General features: G+C 36.7%; 1 long non-coding RNA gene across 1 annotated transcript; it reads right to left on the bottom strand.

The window, feature by feature from the left end:
• On the bottom strand, positions 1-24,563 carry LOC117286752. Its single transcript, XR_004517874.1, has 4 exons — positions 24,423-24,563; positions 6,393-6,466; positions 2,259-2,343; positions 1-434 (listed from the first exon to the last, which is right to left on the bottom strand). It is a non-coding gene; the product is annotated as an uncharacterized LOC117286752 (long non-coding RNA).
• Positions 24,564-24,712: the final 149 nt, after the last annotated feature.

The raw sequence follows: 24,712 nt of genomic DNA, 5'->3' as shown, positions 1-24,712 counted from the left end.
TTCTTTTTTGGTGGTAACACTTGAAATTCAGGTGTCACTTCCTAAAAAACAAAAGTCTTTCCTCAACTCTCTCTCCACATTGATGCCTAGTGAGTTTTTCTCAGCTCTTACCACACCTTCTAATTACAGGAATCCATGACTACCTGCGATTGCCCATCCTCCCTCTCGTTGAATGACTGGTTTGCTGCAGCTTGGAATAGCCTCTTTTTTGATAACTAGCTCCATCATCGGAAAGCGTCCCTCTTTAACAAAAGCTGCTCACAGTGTCTAAAGAAGGAAGGAAGGGGAAAAGGAAGGAGTGAGGGAGCAGGAAGGACAGGGTTAGCTTATCATTATATGCTTCAGTTTAAATTCAATTAATTATAGGTCCAGCATGGTGGTGCACCTGGGAGGCTGAGGCAGAAGGATCTCCGTAAATTCAAGGCCAGCCTGGGCTATATAGCGACATGAAGGAAGGAAGGAAGGAAGGAAGGAAGGAAGGAAGGAAGGAAGGAAAGAAAGAAAGAAAGAAAGAAAGAAAGGGAAAAAAGTTAATGAACCCCAGCCAGAGCAATTTAGTGAAACATTATCTCAAAATAAAAAAAAATAAATACAAACATCATAGTTTAAATAAATATCTGAGTAATAAAAAAAATGGCCTACAGATGTAGCTCACTATAAAGGCCCTCAGTACCAGAAAGAAATATTCAATTAGTGCATTTGATAAGCCCAGAGTTCCATGAGAGCTTTGTTGGAACATTACATGCACATCAGCTTCCTATGCTATATCTTTTCACTTTTTCCCTCTTTTTATGTAAGGTAGAAGAAGAACTTACATACCCACAAAAGATTGAAAAAAAATCAGATTTACAATGATTACATTTTTTGTAACATATTTTCATGTTAAATACTTCAATTAGAATTTTCTAAAACCCTTCAGAAGCACAGATACATGGAATTTGAATCAGTCATCGATACAAATCATATGCTACTTAAATATGTGCTTAAATTGTCAATAAAAAACAGACTTTAAAAATATATGCCTATACCCTAAAAGTGAGGAGTAAAAGTCTCAGGACTTCAAGCTTTAAGTTGGGAATTTGGATTTCATATTGCAAAAGCAAATGAGAAATGTCAAATAAAGTTCAAGGCCAAGTTATGCAAATGGAAAATTAATGGCTTTCTTTTTCTCTGTGTTAGGCATCATTTCCTAAACATTTGAAGCAAAGTGTGTATTTAAACCGCATTTAAATTTATCTTTGACATCTTTTTAAAGAAAAATAGAAATTAAAATGCAATTTGTGTATACTGTATTCTTACACTTCATACTCTTTCCATCTATTTAGCATTAATGTTGTAAGCAGAGCTATTCTTTTAGAAAATGTCAAAAACAAATTACTCAAAATGGTACTGTTGATTATAAGTAGGCGGTTTTGCCTTATACTAATGTAATGAAGTCTCTCAACAATAGGACTTATTTTTTTCCAATTTTTCATAATAATTTTAGTGACTTGTGATCAGAAATCTGAAGGATAAGGGGAAACCTATCTCAATGAAAAATATTCCAGTACACTTATCTACCAGGCAGCTATTTCTGGAGGGCAACTTTAAATCTAAGTCAAGTCACAAATGGATTGAGACTGGTGATCTCAGTTCGTCCTTTGGAAAACTATGTATATCACAAAATCAGTATACATTTTGACATAGTTGGCAGCCTTTGCTTGAAATAGGCTCTGAATCAACTGAGCATGGAAACTCAATTTGCCGGGGGAAATACTGGCCTTTAAATAAAAAGGGTTGATAGTCTCTGGTGGAACAATAGAGAAATCTCCCAACATCTATAATTTTGCGTAGACTCTAACTTTAACAGACACCCTTGGTTTCAAGTCATCAACTGCTCATAAAAATGATTATATATACTTTTTTAGAACAAAGTATAATAAATGTGCTTTTAAGCTTACTTGAACACATATTTTTTTTAGAGTGGCGATTTCATTACATATTTTCTTTTATTTCTCCCAGAAGATTATTTTTGTGTTATCTCTCTAGCAACCCTGGCCATGCAGAATACCACCTGCTGATCACACAGCTCTGTGACAGCCATTGCAGACTGCTAATGGTAACAACACACTAGTAAATAGATGACTTTGAATGTCTGATCTAGCCCAGGGGTACAAAAGGGTCTGCTCAGAGAGGGCATGATGAAGCTACTTCGGAATAGTGAGACCCAAATTAGGAATAAGTAAATGTGTAAGCAATTATCCATAGGCACATCCTACCTTCAAATAATTGGAACCACTGTGCACATTGCTTACAACTGCCTGATGCTTGCTATCAACTTGTGTCTTCACTTCTGTGCTGGCACTGAGAGAAAGAAAGTAAAAAGGGAAAGTATCATGTATGTAAGCCAGGTGCTGGTGATAATACATAGCTAGTTTCAGTTATTTCACATGGGTGCATTTTATTATTTTGTTATTTGAAGTGACCTTGGATGAGTGAACTCAAAAGCATGGCTGCAGAAAAAGAATGGAGATATCTATATCTAACAATACGATAGAGAGGTAGATAGATCGATGATAAATAGATAGATAGATGATAGATCCATCATGCAGGTTCATACTCTACCACTGAACTACATCCTGAGCCCAAATATATTTTCAGAATATTTTTCAAGTACCCAAGCAGAAAAAGTACTTTGTGTTCCGGGTTTTCTAGAAAATCTATTTTGGGGGCTATTTCAGAATATTGCTTTGTGCAAATTTCAGACAATTACCTTAAAAGTATAAAAGTCTTATTTATCTCTTACAGGCCTACTACTGCTTCATTTTACTGTACTATTCAAAATTAATTCCATTAGTACATTTAATGTATATAATATAATGTGTGCAATGTGACAACACTCATTGTTGGACACTTGTACCTTCACGTATCCAATCCTGGTTCTTATTTTTCCCCATTGCCCTCCCCTCCATTCAACCCCTCCCTCCCTCCCAACCTACAAAGACTTTGTTTCCATTGTTTTCCATTTCTCTCATGTTAATTTCATTCCCTGCTTCCCTTTCCCCTACCTCTCCTGTTTCCCTGGCCTCTCTTTTAATGATGACCTACTAGTATTGCTCTTGGAAGAATAAAATGTAAGGTTTAAGCCATAATCCTTACCCCATGTAAGGGAAATTTCACACTGAAACCCAGAATGCGTTCAAGAGAGGAAAGAAGAAAAGAAAGAAAGAGACACAGGGAAAAGCGGAGGGAGGGAAGGAGGGAGGGAGGAGGGAAGGAGGACACTGGTCAACAGTTAATTTACAGACATGGACAGAATTAGAATTGGATTATGATTTTTACCATCAGAAACATATTATCACTTAGAAAAAAACCAGAAGCAAGTAAACTATGTTAGGTAGTACTCCAATTTATGTGTATATCTGTAACATAAATTATACATTACCAAGACATAAATAAAAAATACTCATACTGTATTTTAAGTTATTCTAATTGCCTCTCACTCTAATTTCAATGCATTCAAATCATTTTGATCATATAAATGAAGTTTGAAAATGTCAGCCAGATTCCAAATTCCAGAATTTTATTAGCAGCAAATAGTTGAGTAAAATAGTGATAAAATGGGGAAGCGGACCTGATCTCTCTGCTTTTTTCTATTGTGCCTCAGCACCTGTCATATCTTTCATGCGATCAAGTACAATGGGCGTTAACCTGTGAGTAGTAGCTGTTTGGGTACTGCTGTATTTGTTACTTGCAGTGGATATCATTCCAGGCAAGTTCCCTACCCAGCTGAATGGATTAAGGAAAGGAATTTGGTTTGGATGAAATAGGTTGTGTAGATGCCAAACAATATCCAGCTGTGTGGCTTACAAGCTCATTTTATTATCTTGCTTGTGATAAAGCAAACCACTATAAGTCATAGGGCAGCATGATCACCTTAAAAAATCCACATATTAGCTGCTTATTCTCTGCCTCCAAAGTAAAGCTTACAGTGACAGCTAACTGTGTATAAGACACTCAAATCAGACTTAAAATAAGAGACACTTTGTTCTTGCCAGGTTTTTAGCATCTCCAAATTCAAATGCCAGTACTCAAATACCAATTTCCTTATCAACACATAGACTAGAGGAAATGAAATAAAATTAAGTAAATGATACATAAAAAATTTTTAAATGAATCTGCATCTATTCACTGAGGGAGGATTTTCTTTGATACTGAATTGCTACAGCTTCTCAAATGAGAGCAGTTCTGCCCTTTTAATTCAACCCTTGATTCTTAATATATCTTAAGACTTTCCAGACAGCAAAGTTTATCTTACTGAATACTTTGACATGGTTTGTGAGCTGGTTTCTTTGAATACATTTTAGAATTGATTTCTTCTGAAGATACAGCATATTACCACTGTAGCAAGAGAAATAATTAGATTTGGCCACAGCGCTTGTACAAGAGCCGTCTGAAACGGATGGAGAGCTCAATCCTTCAGTGGCTATAAACAAATAAAATTCAAAATAATGCTGTATTTTAGTAAGACGTGTAATATATTGGAGTAAATCAATGACTACTTGAATATAAAGATATATTAATTGCCTAATTTTGTGTCCTAATCTCTCTATCATTCTTTCTCTCTCTTTTACTGTTGTATAAGTCTTTAGGGTGAGCACTGGCACGTGACAATTTTTTGTTGTTGTTGTTAAATTTCAAAACTGAATTGACCCAGAAGAACAAGGAAAGCTGTTTTTAAACTTTGAGCTCATCATTCAGTTTCCATTTTAGTGGGAGTATAAATACTGCCCTCATTTGGCCCCGATTCCCTAAGAAAATATAAGGACTTGCATTCAGATGGAATTGGAATTTTTGTGTGTATGGAGTATGCTGGCTCATAGGTTCAGTCAACAAGCTCCGAATTTGTATGGCCAAAAGTTAAGTCCTTCAGTGAACTGTACATTTTAAACCCAAGTCTCCATCTTCAAAGGCCCCGAGCAGTGGATAGAACACAAAGATGAAAGGCTTGATGAAAAGAGATAATTAAAACTTAATGGAAGCCGGTTGCATAAGGAGGTGGAAAGAAAAAAATGATCGTTTTAGGTATTCACAAGGAATTAATAAAGAGTTCTGTGTGTACTCAGTAATTAATTTTGGGGACTTAACACTTGGGAGGTGACCCATAAAAGACACAGGTCGAGGCTAAGTGCCCACTCTCTCTTCTGTTATGGTTTATGGGTGTTTTATACTCAGTGTAAGAAAAAGACATTAAATCCAAGAAAACTGGAGAAAAGCTGACCTCTCCAGAAATTTTCTATTGAATTGATTCAGACTAAAGCAGTGACCTTTTGATTTTTTGAGGTCTCTCCTAAAAGGCCTCTAGGGATTAAAAGGCATGACATGTACCCTGGAAAAAATAGACCGATTAAGACCTTTGACCAGATGGTTTCAGAAACTACAAGTATCTCTCCCCTTAGGTGGTGGCCACAGAGGCATTCGCTCCACTTGCACGTAGACGCAGTGTCTCCTCAAATGGCTGATCCACCAACAAAATGAGAGGTGGACTTAGGGTGTCAGAAAGATGAGGGATAATTTTACAAAGCTTTCAGAGCTTCAATCTTCAGTAAGCTGCTATATCTGTCTAGTGGCTGCTACTTCTGTTTGTGTGTGTCAGATGACTAGCTTGAATGAGCTTTCTCATACACATTCCGTTTAAAGAAGGTTCTTGCTGTGTTCTTTTCTTTTGTCATTCATGTGTCTAGTATGGTAGCACTGCTTCCCCCCAACTCTGCCATCCCTCCTCAGTTCTGGTCTTCCTCCTTCACCCCCACAACACTCTAAGTTCTTCAACATAGCTTAAAAAAGTGGTCATTGTGATACCAAATTGTGGCTATGTTGATGGGGTTATTTTCTTCATCTCATCTATAGGATGTTCTTTGCATACTGCACACACTGCTCAACATTGTCAACACGTGATAAGTACCAGCAGGAACTGAGCTATAGAATGTGAATTTGCCACAGGTGGGAGAGTAAACATAAACACAGTGACAAACATTTGGAAAACAAACATGGAAATTATAATGGAAAGAGGAAGAGGGTGTAGAATAAGATATGCATCGATTTGTTGAGTTTGAGGCACCTCTTAGTTGGAAAGCAAGGCTCCTTGGATGAAAAAATTCAATATGATATCTGTATAAAGGTCCTTCAGGCTTTTTCTTGAATATCTAAAGTCTGTAAGCCAGTGAAACAGGAACAGTGGGTTTCAGGTGACAGTCAGAATCTAAAACTTAAATTTATAAACTTAAGAATCGGATTTTCTGTTTAAATATTTCCTGATATGGGTTTATAATTGTAATATTTAACTATGAAAATATGAACATAAACTCATCATGTCACAATGAGTGCATACTGTGAGAGGAGTGAAAATTTACCTTTTTTTTCTTAATAAAATAAGCAATCAGTAGAAGGCTTCCGCATTTCATTCTTGATCTTTCTGTTTGTCCCCCTTGATAAGAAGACAGAGGACATTTTAAACAGTGGGTACTTAAAAAAAAAACTCCTCATGTTTTATTATGAACATTTTCATTATAAGGTAAAGCTGTGTTTGCCAATCTTGTCTCATTTATTCCCTCCACATTATTTATTAACCAGTGAATTATTTTAAAGATAATGATCTCACTTACCAATAGACCGCTCATTGATAAGGACATTTACTTATTATCTTCTTTGTTGGCTTGATTATATAATACCACCATTCCCTTATCACCTTTAACAAAATAAGTACCTAATAGCAACTGACATTCAGTCTGTATTAAAATTTCTCTAATTATCGCAAAAATGTCATTTTACAGTTAAAGTTAGAGACGAAGTTAGAAACAAATGTCTCACATTGCACTTTTTTTCTACTATGTCTCATAATCTATAACCATCTCTTTTTGGTGAAAATTATTTGTTGATGAGATACGAAATTTCTCTTAAAGGAGGGCAAGAAAGACCTCAGTGGAACTTCGCATTCTCTGTTGCAGCTCACGAGCTGTCTCACTTGGAATGGGTTCAGGTGACATCTGTCTGAGCGATCCATTCTAAAGATCCCTGTATTTTGTCTCAAAGTCTTAGTATCTTTGGATGATTACTATCTAAGCCCATCACTCTATCCAGATTGACAAAATTGTGATTTTGTAAAGCTATCCATTTTTTTATCAATTTATGAAAATGCCTGCATATCCATTTGACACTACACCAGCAGCTGTGCCACTCTTTCGTAGCCAGCAAGAAAGGTTACAATTATATCTGACATAAATGAAGCTCCAAACCCCAGAGGCAACACAGCACACAAACCTCAGAAGGTTAAGGCAAGGTGCTGAGCAGAGTTAGTTACACACCGAATTTCTTCAGCAGATATCAAAAGGGTCTCTGTGTCATTCTATTTGGGATGGCAGTGATGAAAAATATCATGTCCTGTCATGAGACTGTCTTCACCTATTTGGTGCAGGGCCATATGGTGGAGTACTTTTCTTCACTTAATATTACAAAGTTGTTCTCCAAGCTCTCCACAGATTTTCTCTATTAGATTATCTTAGAAGGCTACAGCTAGTGTTGAGCCTATTTCTCACTTTATATAAAAGTCAAGCAGTCAGAAAGCTGAAAAAATCCATTCAAAACTTCAGTTGGTGTCTTCTATCTTCCCCAAATAAAGCCGATCCAGGAGAATTAAATGGGAACTGAAATGAGCTTATCTCCCAGATGGCCCGAGGGCACATGTAAGGGTTCTAGCAAAGCATTAGTGAAGGCTCAGAGGATGAAATAAATACTTGTTTTCAAATATAATATGAAGACATTGCAGACTAACATCAACCTGATCTCACAGAGAAAAAAAAAAAGTCTATCTTTCAAATGTACAAGACCCTGCTCACAATAGCTGGTAAATTGACTCCCACCTCAATAGGGCCGCTGCACATAAAAGTAGCAAAAACATTATCTTTACTTGAGTGATGAAGGCTCTTATTTGTCCCTCCTGTGCCATGCTTTAAGAGTGTTTGAGGAACACAGATGGCATTTCTCTGGCCCCTCCTCTATGCCACGTGAAGACTGAATTGCACCCCAACCTGCCTCTGCCTCTCTCTTCCTCCTCTCCCTTTTCTTTCTTTTTATCTCGTTTCCCCTCCTTGCCACACAAACCTTTCTAAAAATATTTTAATGCAGTTATTTTAGTAGAGACTCTTATGAAAGGCTTTCTTCCTCTCTCAGCTTGTCCACCTCATTTTTTTCCAGAAACTGCAAATTACAAGGTGTTTTCGAGGCCAGTGAATACTGCATTCTTTCTCAGTTTTGCAATCTCCTGGTGAGACAGAGGGCCAGGCTTTGAAACAAGGAGAATGGGTAGAGTTATGGGCACAGCCACCCACCTGCCTGCCATGTGTCCTCACCCACTTCCCTAAGCCTGCATTTCTCTTCATAAATTTGAGGTTGTATCATTTACTCTTCAGGATTATTAAACAACACACAGTGCACCTGAAACAGGGCCTACAGTGTAGAAGATAATAACTCCATGCATGTTAATTACTACAGTTAATTTTAGAAAATGTCAAATTCCTAAAACAAGCTTAAAATTCATTAAGTTTCTTTTCCTCGTGAAGCAAATACACTCTTTCAACAGGCTCTCCTGCCTTTTCCATGCTTGCTTTTCATGGGACACAGTACTGCGCTTGACTTCTCCATCACTTTGCACTGCTGGTAACTTCTAGGATGACTAAAAACACCCATTTAAACCTCTCAAACATCAGCCTATGATCGAGCACAAATTCCAACCTTGATGATAGGCCTGGGCCTCCTCAGTCCCACCTCCAGGCTCAGTTCTAGAATCAGGCCTCTTTTGGCTGCCAGTCTGTCCTGTTCATGACCCTCACTTGAGATAACCCAGGGCCCATTTTGTTGTGGGGCCCAAACTCATCCTTTCATGGGTCAGGACTGTCTTCATCCCCCTGCTTGTTCACAAGGACTGCTCTTCTTCTCTGAAGCTCCAGTCCATTGGTTTGAGGCTTACTCCATGTTGGTGCACTGCCCTGAAATCCTCTATCTCTCAATCTGGATCCTTGCAAAAGTGGGTGGAAGACATCCAACCTCTTCACTTGCTTGAGATATGTCTTTGTCTGGACAGGAGCCTCTTTTCACATCTCATGGTGGCTTCTCTTGGAACAAAGCTGTCTTAAGCTTTGTGCTGACAAAACCTATTTAGAATGTGACTGGTGAGTTCCAGTCTTTGCCATCTCCAGTAGACCCTATCTAGACATAACTGATTGAGCCTTAAGGTAGGATATCTACATTTCAAATAGTCATTTGTCATTGGTTATTTCCAAGTGAGGTCACCTGCCCTTGAGGCATAGAGTAGACTTTGCCTTAGGAACCTCTTAATCCATGATGGCTGCTCTATGGAAGACAAGACACAAAGAAATAATTCTCGTTTCATTTTGGTATATTTCAAGTACTTTCATCTTAAATCATGAAACAAAAAGCTCAATAATGAATAAGAACATCAATAGAGCAAATAACCCAACAAAAGCTACAGAGAAAACAGAAGACAATTTTCATGAAAAAAACAATGGCTAGTAACCACACCATCCACACATAATCATTGCTACTACTTTAAAATATTTTTCTAATTAAATTATAAAGTTTTAATTGCACAGGATAGTTCTATAGGTCTGTCATACAACATTGTAGCTGCAGTTAGTTAACAATATTATATTACACACCTAAATTTTTTTCAATAAGGCAGATCTTATACTAAGTGTTCTAAGCACAATTTCTAAAAATTGGAAACATTAAAGTCACCTCCCCCACATATATATACATATATACATGCATACATATATATCTTCTTAAAACTTGCATTAGGTTATACATTTTTTACAGAGAATAAACATTTACAGGATTCAGAAAATCTGATTAAGCATATTGTTCCATTGCTAAACATATTATAAATGTTGGCTAAAATTGATGTTTATTGATAATCACTTGGAAAATTGCTCTTGATTAGAATTACTAAAGTCGCTCATGCTTTATAATAATTCTAGGGAAAAAATCTTTGAATCTCTTAAAGATTTTAGAGTTAGCTAAGTAGGATATTCTGTTTTAATTCCTTTTCCTATCATATACCAATCAAATTATTTAGTGTTTCTGAGTTTCAGGGCCTTCATCTTTAAAATTCGAATATTGATATATACTGATCATAAAACATGGTTGTATATGTTTCACCAGTCTTTTTCAACATGTTTACCATTGTAGTGTGTGTGGTATATGGCATTCTCATATACAACATATATCACCAACTTATAACATAAACAGTTAACTATAGTACTTGTCATCTCAGATAAGAAGAGATGATAGAATGCACATGAATACATATGAGTTCAGGATTCTTATGTATGTGAAAATAAATGACATTTTCTAAATTAAATCCACCATTGTTTTACAACAAAAAGGTTGAAATTCATGGTGTTAAAATACATAATAAATTGATAAGCACCAAAGCAAATAAGGTTCTACTATTTCCATAATTATAATAAAGTAGAAGGTCTATTTCTCACTTTGCAGAAATCTCACCCAGGTGGGTAAACATTTTGCAAGTTTGGCTACCACCTGACAAGAAACAATTAAGAAACTCAGTACTTAATTTGCTAATTTGTTCCCTGATTTAAATTAAAGATAAATTAAACAAGATTAAAGTAAACAAGGTTTAGAGAAATATATAGAACTGAGTTTCTTTGTGATTGATTTTAATTATGAAATAACTTTCAAAGCTCTCTATTTGCTCCATTTAACATAGTTGAAGGATACAAACCTCTGAACTATGCTTGATATCTTTCAGACAAAACTTTCATCTCAAATATTTGTGATAAAAGCTAAATAGTAATCTTCTAGGCACAAATTCTGACTTTTATTGAAAAATAAATGTTATATATAAAATTTCCAATAGTTGTATGACAATTATAATAAGAATTCACTGTCAATATCCACAGCAAAGTCATATTGAGCTGTTTGTTGTTAAGCAACTATGCTGTGGTATAATTAAGCTTTTAAAACTACCCATGCTTATTTTCACCATTAGTGACCTTAGATTTGTCTGATAGAAACTTTATCCCAACTATCAAGATAAAAGGGGAAAAAAATACTCTTTTGTCTATCATCTTAAAACTTCCACTTCCTGTGGTTCAGTATGAAAGAGAATGCATCTGCTTAACATCAAGCAGTTTTTAGAACTCTCCCTGAGAATTTTTCCACCATCAGTGATTCATAACCACATCCTTTAAGTGATCGTATGATATGTCTTTTTAAGTCAACATTTTAAAGTTATTTCAGGGGCCCACTTAATCAGGGTTACAGAAGCCTGTGGACTCTCCTTTATCTCCTCCCCACTTGGGTTTATTCTCCACCTCCCTCTACCTTGCCTGCTACTGGCAGCTCAAACCATGGTTTGCCACTGTGTTTTTGATGGCAGGAATAATGCTGGGTTTCCCTTATAGCATGTATTTGCAAATTTTAAAATAAGTAAAAACCAACATTATTTTTGTGAGCTACAAATAAGTGCATCCTACAATACATACCAAGAAAGTGGAGAGGTTTTTAAAGATATTTTTAATGCTACATTTCCATAACTGATAATTTTGAAATGATATTCAAGAATAATGAAGGTTGTCACAAAATGAGCATTCATTAATTGAATTTTAAAAAGAACAAATATTATCTAGACAGGGATTAAGTCTGTCCTGTTTGTGTTTTTATCCACTGTTCCTAGTATGGAGCCTGGCATGTGGCAGTTCCTCAAAAAAATGTTATTTAAAAATAAACAACCAAAGAAGGGAGGAAGAAAAAACGAAGGAGAAAGAGCAAGACAAAATGTAAAATATCATCCTCATCCAAAATCACAGGGCAGCCAAATTTGGAAAATATCATGGCATGGTAATTCATAACCAAGGAAGAAAGCTGGTGTATACTAACTTAACATAACCCTGCCCTCTGTTTCTTAAAAAGCCAAATTGCAGTAGCAGGAGAACTGATAAAATTGCTGAGAAGCATGTCCATTTAATCTAATTGGGTTAGCTTGACTATGGTGATAGCAGCAACCTCTCTCCTGCCATTTTGGTGTATGACTCATGGTTTCATTCAGAAAGATTAATTAGTGAATAGGCATCAGTATTTTTTTTCTCTCCATGGTACAGAGGAAATGAAAATAAAATGTATGGAAAAGTTCTTTGCAGAGACTGATCAGAAAAGGAAAATGGCTTATTATCTCTCTATAATAAAGAATTCAAATTCATTATTCCACCATTAGAAGCAGAATAATCTATTAAAATGTTAACATTGAAATTTTAGCTTGTGTTCTTCAGAAAGATCTTAGAGAAGATGATTGGATGACATTTTAGTGAAGCTAAACTCCAAGGAATGAACTCTAGTCTCCTAAAAATGTTCAAATTTCCCATCACAGAGAACAGAGACCTACAGAGGCTAGGTAGCCTGGGCAATAGCTTAGACTGGTGACCAATGACTTTAGGGCCCTCTCCAGAACCTCAGCGTATTGTATGACTCAGGACCTTAAAACAGCCTTGACTGAGATTGAATTCTAAGACTCCAGGAATACAGAATGTTGGACTATGAATTAAGCTCATGTATAAAAAATAAGGAAATATTAACGTTCATCTGAGTTTGCAGATTAGGAATAGGACTTCATTACACATTATACAATAATGATATCTGCTGAGCACTTGTTTTCTACAAGGAAGAGATTTTGGTTTTGCTAAAAAGATCTCTAACTGCAGAGAAAGTGTATTGGGTACACTTTAAAGCATGAATCTAATCCATTCATGGACAAAGTGACTTAACACTTTATGGGCAAAACTGGTACCAAGAGCTATAAGTGGAGTATAAAAAAGACAACTAAGGCTGTTGTAACACTGATATCAATGGTACAATATCAAAATTTAAAATAGGACATCGACTGGCCGGGTGTGGTGGCACACACCTGTAATCCCAGCATTTGGGAGGCTGAGGTAGGAGGATTGCTGTGAGTTCGAGAACAGCCCTACATAGTGAGTTCTAGGTCAGTCTCACTGCATGGTGAGACCCTGTCTCAAAAAACCAAAAATAAATAAATAAATAAATAAAATATGACATCGCTGAAAAATGATTTTCAGATCCCTCCTCTTATAATGCATATGATAGAGGTCTAAACAAATGTGCAAATAACTGAAAGTAATTGGTTTTTAAATGTTTTTAATTTGCTAACACTGGTCTAGCTACTTGGAATACATCTGTAAACAAAAGATGAAGATTCCAACATTCTAAAGTGGAGGCATAAAAACAAGCAGTAATCATGCTAAACAAGTAAATTAAAACGACTTAGGGAGTGATAAGTAGAAAGAGTACCCTGAGCAAAAGGACCAGCGTAGAGAAGATGGATGGAGGAGCGTGATGTTTAAATGGAAATCAGGGTGGGTCTCATTAGGACCATGATTTAAGCAAAGAATTTATAGGAACAGATGGAGTCATGTGGGAGGTAACTGGAAGTAAACCATTCTGGGAAGAGGAAACAACAACCACAAATGGGAGAAGGTCCATGAAGCGTAAAGGGGAGCCCAGCAGGAGTAGGTAGCAAGAGCTTAAACTACTACAGCTCTCAGAAAGACGGAACCATTAAGGAGCTCCTAAGCAAAACCTACTCAGTAGAGGAGTCCTGCATGCAGAAGACATGGCCAGGCTCTAGAATCTTGCTTAGTCATTGCCAAAGTGGGAGCTATGAAGCCAGGGTAGCTTGAAGGCCAGGAGGCAGGAGAGTGCCTAGGAAATGTAGGTAGCAACAACAAGCAAATGTGGCTAGCAAGAGAGAGAGGCAATAAGTCAGACAAACAAGGCCTTGAGGAGCCTAAAAATAGGGCCTTTTGCAACTGTAAAGGTTTTTGCATTTCTTTCTGAGTGAAATGAATTTATTACCAGTACACTAGGCAGTTTATGGCAGAAGTGGTATCATCTTCTGTTTTAAGAATATCCCCTGAACATGTGTTCAAAGTAGGTAGTAAGGAAACCAAAGTAAAATCAAGTAGACTAGGAGACCACTGCAAAGACCCAAGTAAGGAGTGATGGGGGGCACAGTGCACAGTGGTAGCAGAGGGGACACGAAGAATCCAATTATAGATATACATGGAAGGGAGAATCAACACATCTGAAATACGGAATATAAGACAAAAAGAGAAGCAGAGGATGTACAAGTATCTTGAGGCACCCATAAAAGAGTCCAACACAGTCTGAAATCATGGTGCTAGGAGAAATGGTTCCATCTGAGCTGGAAGCGTCAAGTATTTCTTGGCTAATGAATGACCATCTCCAATATCTTCGCATGGACATACTTCTGAGCATGTCTGCTTCTGTCTAAATTTCTCTGTCAAAAAAAAAAATATATATATATAATATATATATATATCAGTTATATTAGATTAGGGCTCGCTCTGTTGTATTCATTTTCATTTGATAATCTGAAAAGCCACAATTTCCAGATAACAGGTAATAGGGGTTAGGACTTAAACACATCTTCAGAGGACGCAATTCTACCTATAACAGGATGAATTGAATGGTGTTGCACTAAGCAATTGAAAAGACAGTGTCTTCATCCATTTTCCATTGCTATACAAGAATATCACAGACTTGGTAATTTATAAAGAAAAGTTTATCTGGGCAGCTATCTTCCCAAATTGATACCTCCATTTATTGATACTTTACATGAGTGAATTATAGTCATTCTGCTGAAGGGAGTTTAATTGGCTCATGATTCTGAAGACTGGAAAGTCCAAAGGCATGGTGACAGTATCTGGCAACAGCATTTATGTTGAATTATCTTATGACAGTAAAGGGCAAGGGAGAACAGGACATGAATTGGCTTTTATATCAAAGCCATTCCAGAGAGAACTAACCAACCCATCCCATGAAGAATGGCCTTAATCCATTCACAAGGGTGAGGCCACCGCAACCTGAATACCCTATAGGTGCCATCTCCCAATGCTGCCACATTGAAAATTAAGATTTCAGTATCTGAACTTTTGGGGAATACATTTGAATTATGGCAGATGAAGTTGCTGTCAACTAAGGTATAGAAAACTGTGAATATAACAGGTTTTAGATAGATAGTTTGAGATATTTATTAGAAACCAAGTGGCAATGTCAAGTTAGGCAATTAAATAGACTTTAATCAAAGTTTAGGTGACAGGTCTAGGCTAAAGATACAAATCTGGAAATTGCCAGCCTATGCACGAATAAAAAAGACTGAGCTAAAGACCAAGTCCTTTGACATTCCAAAGTTAAACAAGGAAGAAAAGAATGACCAAAAACGTAATTGAAGGTTACCAAAAGGACAAGCGTAAAACAAGGGAGATATTATTTACCATATACCATATTGGCAGCTGGGTATAGACTATTCATTATGCAGCATATTTTATATGCTTCATCTTCAATTCTTACACACCACAAAGAAAATGTCACCCTCTCTGTTCAGATAAGCTAGCTCAATCTCAGAAAGAGAAAGTTGGGAGAGAGAGAGAGAGCACCAAGGAGTTACTTAGAAGCAGCACGGCATTGTGCTTCGGAGAATGAGACAGATCACTTGGCTTCAAATCCTCATTCTGCTCTCAGTAGCTCTGCAATACTTTGCAAAACACTTCCTCTCTCTGTTCCTCAGCTTCCTCAACTGTTAAATACAAAAGTGAGTGTCTCAGGATTATTGTGAGAATTAAGTAAATTTTTAAAAAAATTAAAGTTGTTTGCGCAGAAGATGGTACACAGTATATACTATAGTTTTGCCTGTTAATCAAGTAAATTTATGTAAACTAAATATACTAAACATCACACAGCCCCTAAGTAGCAGAAATAAGAATTGAGCCTAGGATTTTCTTCATGCAAAGCCCATTCTATCTTTATCATATCGCAGTGAATGTGACTCTACCCTTAACATTAGCATAGATTAATTAACCTAATTAGTGAAATTGATCATTTGGAAAAATAGAGAGACAGTTCTGAAAGGCTGAATTAAAGATGTTTCACTAAACAAAAAATGACACTTTGAGAGGATTAGTTGTATAAATGTGAATGCAATGAAAAAGAAAACCATAATAAAGCCCAAGACCATTGGTCCAAGAAGGGGAAAGGCCCACTTCACCAAGATCTCTTATTCAGAAAAAGAAAGCAAGAGTAGGTTTTCAAGGGGGAACTAAGAAGATCAAAGACTTTGCTTCTCTCCCCAGTTGGGGCTAGCTCTTTTGTCATGGATACTTACCACTAGGAGTGGGGTGATCAGGAGCATCTGCCTCAAGTCTTCTGTGAAGAAAGTAATCAGAGAATAGACCAGGATGGGGTTCACAAGCCCCTGACTGAAGAGGACTGAAATAAGAACAGTCAGTATCAAGGACAATGGGAAAGTCAAGGAGACTGACTGTGAGCCAGAGGCTTTCATGTTGATTTTGAAGAGGCCAAGTCATTCCAAGTAAAGTTACAATGAAATAAAAGAGAATGCAGCAGTTATGAAAGATCTGCAAGCCCAGATGACAGAAGGTGATAGGTGGAAGAATAATCATGGAAAGAATAAATCATTTCAAAGTAGCAGAAAGAGAAAATAAAACCAATGAAAAGAATTCTGTGGTGGAATGGGCATGTGGCATCTTCACTTTGAGTTGCTTCATACATGAAGGGAACTCTAATAGTTAATCTTGACTGTCAACTCGATTAGCTTGAGCAATTCCTAGAAGATGATGAAGCCATTTCTGGGTGTGTCTGGGTGGGTAATGGAGGTATAACCTCAGGGTCTATATCTGGTCCCTGGCCCCTTCATCTCTGGCTCTTTCCCTGTGTCTCTGCTTCCTGGATACCAGGAGGTGAGCAGCTTTTCTCCACCTGCACCACTACCATGACATTTCTGCCATGGAGCCAACTGTGGACTGAAATCTCTGAAACTACGACCAAAATGAACTTTTCTTCTTTAAGATGTGACATCAGGTATTTAGTCCCAGCAGCACTGGAGGGAGCCAGGGGCTGACCCAACTTCTCACAACTGGCTAATGGCAGAACAGGATGTAAAGGGCTAGGTCACAAGTAAAGAAATGACTTTCACAGGATTACTTAAAGAAGAAATAAGAATTTACTGGCTAATTTTCTTTTCAAAAGGGAAAAAAGCAGTATCTCACCTCACTACTATGTAACATAGGAAAGTATGAAATAAAGGATCAGAAATGGAAAAAGAAAGCTTGAACTATGCTTTCTTTTTCTGCTTAAAAGAATATAAGGAGACCTTTGAGAAGTGACACGATGAGTAAAGAGTTACAAAATTTAATATTTGGGAGTTGGGAGACATTGAAATCTGTGAATAACTTCATTAAGTAAAATATTACAAGGTAGTTACCTGGAAAAGGAGAAATAGACCAATTTTTTTTAAATTTAACTATTCCACTTTTTTGTTGAAGAAGCAGAATACACACTAAATTAACCCTGATTTTATATATAAAAAGATTCCTTGGTTGGCTATCATGCTATGGACTAGGGAATTCAGCTCAAAATTTATAGCACTTATATAGAGATTTTTTTCTCCGTATTTCTTATGTTTGTATTGCAGTAATGAAGAAATATGGAAGCCATCTGGTGGCCAAATAATATCTGTAAATTCCCATGGATAAAGTCTCCCCTTTATATTTCAAAGTTATTAAGTTCAAGTCCTGTTATGGTTCCACTTTTATTAGTTTTTTCCCCATCAATGCAATTATTGATTGATTAATTCTTATTGTCTTTCTAAAGTAGAAAAAAAATTATGGCTGAAATAAAATAGTTCCTAGAAAGGAAGCAGTGAAGTTTATATAAAGAGGAAATCTGAGAAAAGTGGGAAAGCATTTCTTCAGGCCACTCAGCCGAGTCTACAGTGGCACCTCGGACAGACTGCTCAGGCAAGGATTCCGGAGGAACCAGAGTTGCTTACGTGGGGTTTTTGTGCAATTGATGTTGCTCAGCATTAACACCACTCCCTGTAAAATGTACAGTGTGTAAAGCACTCTTGCCCCCTTCACCTTACTCAGCCCTACTCAAGCTGTGAAAACTGAGGCTCAGAGAACTCAAATCACCTGCTCAATTTCACACAGTCGGCCTAACAAAACCAGAATTAAATGTGAAGCGGTTCCCCATTCCCACCTCATCCAATTTCTCCTGGAGATTCCATGTTTATTTTACAAGCTTCCTTCACCTCAAAGGGGGCAACTTCCTTGACTTAAAGAACTAGATGACAAATTAAAAATGGTGGCGGGAGCTGAATATCAGTTCCCCAAAATCAGAGTCATGGTTGATAAAGGCGGCAAGTCATCTTTGAGACAGCCGGCGGTCTCCTCTTGGGGTGACGTAACTACAATAGGTTGTGTATAATAGATCGTCTCACAGACACCCACATCTCCAGCATTGTAGACTTTCCTCGAGGGTCCTACATCACTAGGGAGATGTCTTGAGGGACAGCCCAGGCCAACAGTGGAACAAAGCTACATATTAAAAAATAAATATCATAAATAAATGCTTTTTATTAAAATATTTAAGTTGAAATGCATGAAATTGCCATATGCCAGAGGTTAAAAATGAGTGAATCGGGGGCAGTTTTGTGTATTCATCCTAATACATTTACCACAGTTCTGGTCAGAAGGTTTATTCAGTGATAAAGGTGGACACAATCAGTTTACTCACATTAAGTCCTGGGATCCTAAAAATCATAGTTTTCTTTCATACACCTAGAGTTTAATTTTTAAATCCAAAGTATCCATTAGTCACTTCATTGAAAATGTTTGTCAAAAACAGAAGGGAGAAACCATTGAATGAGATAGGGTTATTCCTTTACTATTTTAGTTGAGTTATGTTTTGTTTTGTTTCTCTTTTTTGTTTGTTTTTTTGTTTATTTGAGACAGGGACTCATGTAGTTCAGCCTGGCCCAGACTCGAGGAAGTCTTCCTGCTTCAGTCCCCTGAGCACAGGATTACAGGCATAGGACACCATGCCCATCTCTTCCTTTACTGTTGTATCTGACAACATTTGCTTTTGAGTCTTACCTTTTGCAAAATTATAAAACTGATGTCTATTTTCCCCCCTCAAAATTGTTTTTATTTTAATGAATTAAATGTACTCAAGAGAAACCTACTAGCCTCATCAGGGGATAGAACTGCAGAAACACGGAGCAAGAAGATTAAAAGGGTGCTGTTAAGTGTGGGTGTTTGTTGTGCAAGAGATGCTCCTGGTTCCAGCGTTCCCTTGGAAGCATGGCATGCTCCTCTTCACCTCTGGGCCCTTCTGTCACTGAAATGCCTTCTCCCCTTTCTTCTGTGGGTCCACGTTTCACTCGTGGGGTCTCTGGTCTTTTCATATAGTATTCCCTCCTCACTGTCACTGATATCCACCCTGTCTTTCTACAATTTAGTACCAACTTCTTCATTAGGTCCACAACTCATTTATGCATTTCATTAATTCTCACACTATATTTACTTTCTGATGCTCCTATAATGTTTTTACCCACCTCAACTACTGCTTGGCTCGGAAGAGGGACTACAGGACCTATGGGACTTATTTTTTAGGATCTATAGAATGAATACATATAATTAAAACATAACAAATGTAATCTCTAAATCTTAACAATTTACGTAATGCAATCAACACACATATTCAAATATACCAACACCAAAACACAGAGGTAAGAAAGACTAGATATCAAAAATAGATTACATAAGTACTGCACTTTTTAATTAATTGTGTAGAAAAACAAGTCTATATAAAATGTAAGAAAGAGAAAATGTGAAATCGCTTGCATTCATTCAGATAGTAATTGGAGAGGGTTTGAGCTTAGGTAGGTTTTTGTGAAAATAGATAAAATGAGAGCTTATCGTTAGACATCGTTGGTGTTTTAAAAAGGCGTAGATAAAAATAATCCAAAGTGACACTGAATAAAGTGGACTGGGGAAGGTCACAAGAGCCTGTAAGGACATGCTTTGGGAGGAAAGTAAAAGTTTAGTGTTATTGTAAGAATAGTTTTTGCTCTCAGCTTCTGATGAGAAGCCCTGTGGCTGGAGAAGATGAGACGTGATGAGCTGATCTGTGAGAGGGGCTCCATATGTTTTCATTACACACCGAACTGGTGACGAGAAGTCCAATTTCAGATAACCCATAGCCTGGAATCGAATTTGAGGGAGTACGAAAGGGGCAGTGGGTGGTTGCCTGGAGGAGCAGATCACACCCACGTAAGACCTCAAACCTGGGAGAGATCAATAAAGCCCTGTGGGTGTGGAGACCAGGAGGGAGCCAAGCTGGGGTCCATAATAAATATCAGTGGGAGTAAAAGAGAAAACAATATGAAAGAAAGACGATGGCTATCAAAGCAATAATAAGAAAAACAGTAAGGGATGATTTCAGAGGAGGGAATTTCAGGGAAGCGATTAAGCAGAATGAAATCAACTGAGCCGAAATGACAAAAAGACCACGTTGAACAAGAACTAATAGCTACCATGATGTTTTGCAGAAAAAAGGTCAGAGAAAACCTTTCCAAAAATAAATCTTGTCAGAATAGGGGGGAGAATCAGATGCTTTGAACGTAGGCTTTGGGGAGGGGGCGCAGAGTATTGAGGAGGAAGGTAACTTTATTTTAAAGCATACCTTCTTTTGCAAAGAATGATTAGACACAAGCTACTTCCATTGAGTCAGATGCTCTCCCGGAGAGTAACTTGGGCACTTCTGGAGCTACATTAATCTTTTTCAGTCCCTGGAGCACCATTAAGTACAGGCAGCAGTAATTTACTAAATTGCATACTCGAAGCCTGAAAGAGTTAATGCAGCTCCAAAAGTGCCTAACATTTACCCAGGGAGTAATTTACACACTGGAAGCATCTGGCTGAATATGGATTCAATTGTTTACTGTACTGTGGGTCTCACAGAAAGGAGGTCACATGCTTTCTCTTATTGAAAAGTTCTGGGGAACAATTTCTTTCATTTAAAAATATGCACCTACTGCCACATTTTCCTCTGTTAATCTGTTTTTATAGTGCTAAAAAGAAAAGATGTTGTAAGACATAAACTTAGAGTCTTTCATTTGCCGAGGCAAACTATAGTCCTTTCTTATAATTTCACCTTTGTTACCTAATGATTGGGGTTTGTAAAGTTGAAGTGGTAACTGAGAAAAAAGTAGATTTGGAAACAGTCTTTGTTTCCACTCTGGAAGAGGTCATTCTGTAGATTTATACAACTGTTTGTATTATGCCTCTTAGCATGCCAGAATAATGTAATGAATGTCATTTAATAAAAAAAAAAAATAGGAAGTCATTCCCACATGAATCAATGCTAACTTATTCTCATCCAGAGTGCATCAGTACCCATGTTCAGGAGTGCTCAAATGTCAAGAGAAGCATCTGAGTAGGAACCAATTTTCCCAAAATTCCTTCTGCATGTTGTATGCCCAGCACTGTGGATAGTATGTTATAGGAAGGGGGTAACACTCACAGGAAAAGATCTTATGAACTAAGGGAAATGATGCTGACAAATGAATAAGGACATGTAGAATTCTAGACTTTATGGGATACACTTTCAAAATAGCTTTTAACTACCAAGATAATGATACTATTTTCCAAGATGACTAAAACCAAAAGCTTAGTATGTAATTGTTTATGTATCTCAAGTGGCTATATTTGTAATCAACATTTTCTGTCTTAGCAATGGAAATGTATAATCATTTTTATTAATATTGTACCCATTTGCTTAGGCTTGCTAAGTCTTATAGTTTTATTTTAATTTGGGCTACCTATTTACACCCAAATTCATTTTACCTTTCCAAAATGATAGTAAATACAATGCTGGAAGATGCTAGATATCTGATTTTTAAATAATTTTTGATTATTTATCACCTGTATACCCAACATAATATTCTATTTCCATTTACTAGTAGTAACCATGCACTGGACTGATACTTTTCCTGATATAAAAATGTGTATTGTTTATACCTGCTTGGGAAAAATGTTATACAAAAACTAGAACACGGGTAAATTTGTTTTTAACATAATGCATTCTTCTCAATATTCCAAATCTTCATAATGTCTAGTTGAATTATTTTTAATGAAGTATTTTTTAAATACATGGTAATATGCTCCCTTGACCTCTACTCTTTAAAAAAAAAATAATAATTTGTAGTCTTATTTTCCTAGTCTATATCAGTATAAAATCCTTACATACATTGAAAGTTCCAATCTGTCCTCTTGATGGAATAATGCTCCCCCGTTGCTGCACTCATTCTCTGCCCCCACCCCCAGTTCTCTCTCTGTCCCTCTTTTTCCTATGGGTCTCCTAAGGCTTCCTGGAGTCTCTTTAATCCTCCTTGGTTCTTTGCATTTTCCTCTGACCTCAGAACAGTTATACAACACCACTTCATTCCTGATAGCCCTTGGGCCACCATCTCTCCCTGCCTCATTCTATTGCTAAAACATTGTATTTAATATGATACTAGTAAATAAATGTATGCATCAAAATTATTGGAGCTTATATCATATCTACATGTTCCTTTAACCATGAAATCCAAAGCAATTTCTAGAAAAATGCATGTGTATAGCAGTCTTGTAAAATAAATAAGGGTTGACATGATATTTTTTCTGTTTTATGGATTTTTTTTTTAATTGTCAGGAACAATGAAAATGTGGCTTCTTTTTCCTTTCGAGAATTGTTGTGAGCTATTCTAGCCTGCTTTGGAATATGCAGTTAGCGTTACTTGCTCTTGTGTGTGTGTGTGTATGTTTCATGTCATTGTGTGTTTATAAAGACTTTTTGCAAAGGAAAATAAACCATATATTATTTGCCCATTAACCTAAAGCCAAAAGAGCTAGAGTAGTATGTTCTAAAGCAAAGTAATCTCTAGTAAATTATAGAATAACAGTATTTGGGATTACTGATATTAATGCACTAAGGCATACATTTTAAAAGAAATGCTAACATCACAGGCTTTTATGGCTTGCTTTTTTACTGAAAAGGGTTGTGTGTGTGTGTGTGTGTGTGTGTGTGTGTGGCTTTGAAAGAAAGAAATGAATTTGACTACAAACATGGATTTTGCTGTACTAAAGTAAAAAGAATTCACTGGAAATATTAGGGAAAAGTCTCACAAACAGAATAATAAAATTATATTGGGAAAGAGAATATTTACACTGACCAGTAATTACTGCTGATAATGGTAAGCTATCGGGTACAATGCTTACGAAAAAAAGAAAAGGGAAATACTTGTTCACTCTCACATGTCCTTGTTCGTCACTGGAATTGCAGCTCATTTCTCTCAAGTCTGTCCTTTATGGCTTTAAAAAAAATTTCATGATAGAAAAGAATTTATATAATTGCCTAATTTTACATGGTAATATTCATAAAAGAAAAGTATGAAATACATTTTTAAATTCTATGCCCCCTGGAAGTATCCCAAGGTTTTATTGTAGCAAATCGGCTAAGCTTCCCATGGAGAAAAAACAATGGACTAATACAGAAATCTCAGGACACGTACTTTTTATCTGCAAGAAGCTGAGACTGCTTTACTGATATCAGGTCATTAATCATCACTTAGGTAAAATAATCCTCATCTCTGAAATAGGCAGAGATTATTTTCTTGGTTTTATGAATGAGGGGAACACAGAATGGAGTTTTAAATGCTCACCGAAAATCACATCCTCAGCACCAGCAAATAAAGTGATGATCGACTAAGTCCTAAATCTATGTACTACCCACTCCTGCTTTAATTTCTGCATAAACAAAACAGTGAAAGTAAACCTCACTGTGGATAATAGGTGTGTCCCAGAAACAAGCTTGCAAATTGAATTTTTGTCAGGCAAATTGTATTTTAAATAAACAATGAGGCATCCAAGGAAACCAACCTTGCGCTTTTCTCTGTAACATAAACAATCCTTTTATAATGGAAATAATACTCCATCATTTATCTATTTTGCAACTTTTAGGAATAATATACTAGTTGTTTTTTAAGGCAAGTGCTGCCTGCAATTCAATACTTCTCCCATGACTCTTCTAAAGTCTCCTTTTCCTTCACCTGCCTCTAATTGTTTGTATTCTTTTCTTTCCTCTTTTTTGCATCTTTCACAAGCTCCAGTCCAGAACAGAGCCGGTATAAATACTTGACAAAACCACCAGCCAAATTCAAATGCACTGATTAGATAGACTACAAAATCACAATATTTTATCAGGATTTGTACAACTATTGATTTCTATTTCTACTAACTAAAGCATTTGTTAGAGTTGTGCTTTCACAGGTTTTTCAAGTCCCTAATCTCTGCCAGCCTCTAATTTCTACTTTCTGTCACACTGACAAGATAGAAACCACAGAGTTGCCTCACTGTTCCTGTCCTGTATTTCACAAGGATTCATTTCAGTAAATTTCTCCTTCTTACCCTTTTTCTTGAAGAACCAGTGCTGTTTTTAGGAGAAAGCTTCTTGTGTGCTGGATCCGACTGCATCCTGAATTTCCCAGTATTTTATTCTCATTTATATCCACTGTCTCCAGCATATCCAATCTCTCCCAAGTATCCCAGCTCCATTCTAACATTACCAACATTTCAAGAGTTGGTTTATTCCTATTCCCAGCTTTTATTGTTTTCTGAAAACAATAATATCATTATTTCCAAATCTGAAGGGTTTTCCCCTTGGGATCAGTCTACATGACCCCACCTCAACATTTTCT

Source organism: Fukomys damarensis, unplaced genomic scaffold (genome assembly GCF_012274545.1).
Source record: "Fukomys damarensis isolate Sample0158 unplaced genomic scaffold, DMR_v1.0_HiC HiC_scaffold_18, whole genome shotgun sequence".
Lineage (NCBI taxonomy): Eukaryota > Metazoa > Chordata > Mammalia > Rodentia > Bathyergidae > Fukomys > Fukomys damarensis.
Note: the sequence above shows the minus strand (reverse complement) of the source record. Positions and strands in the feature narration are given on the sequence as shown.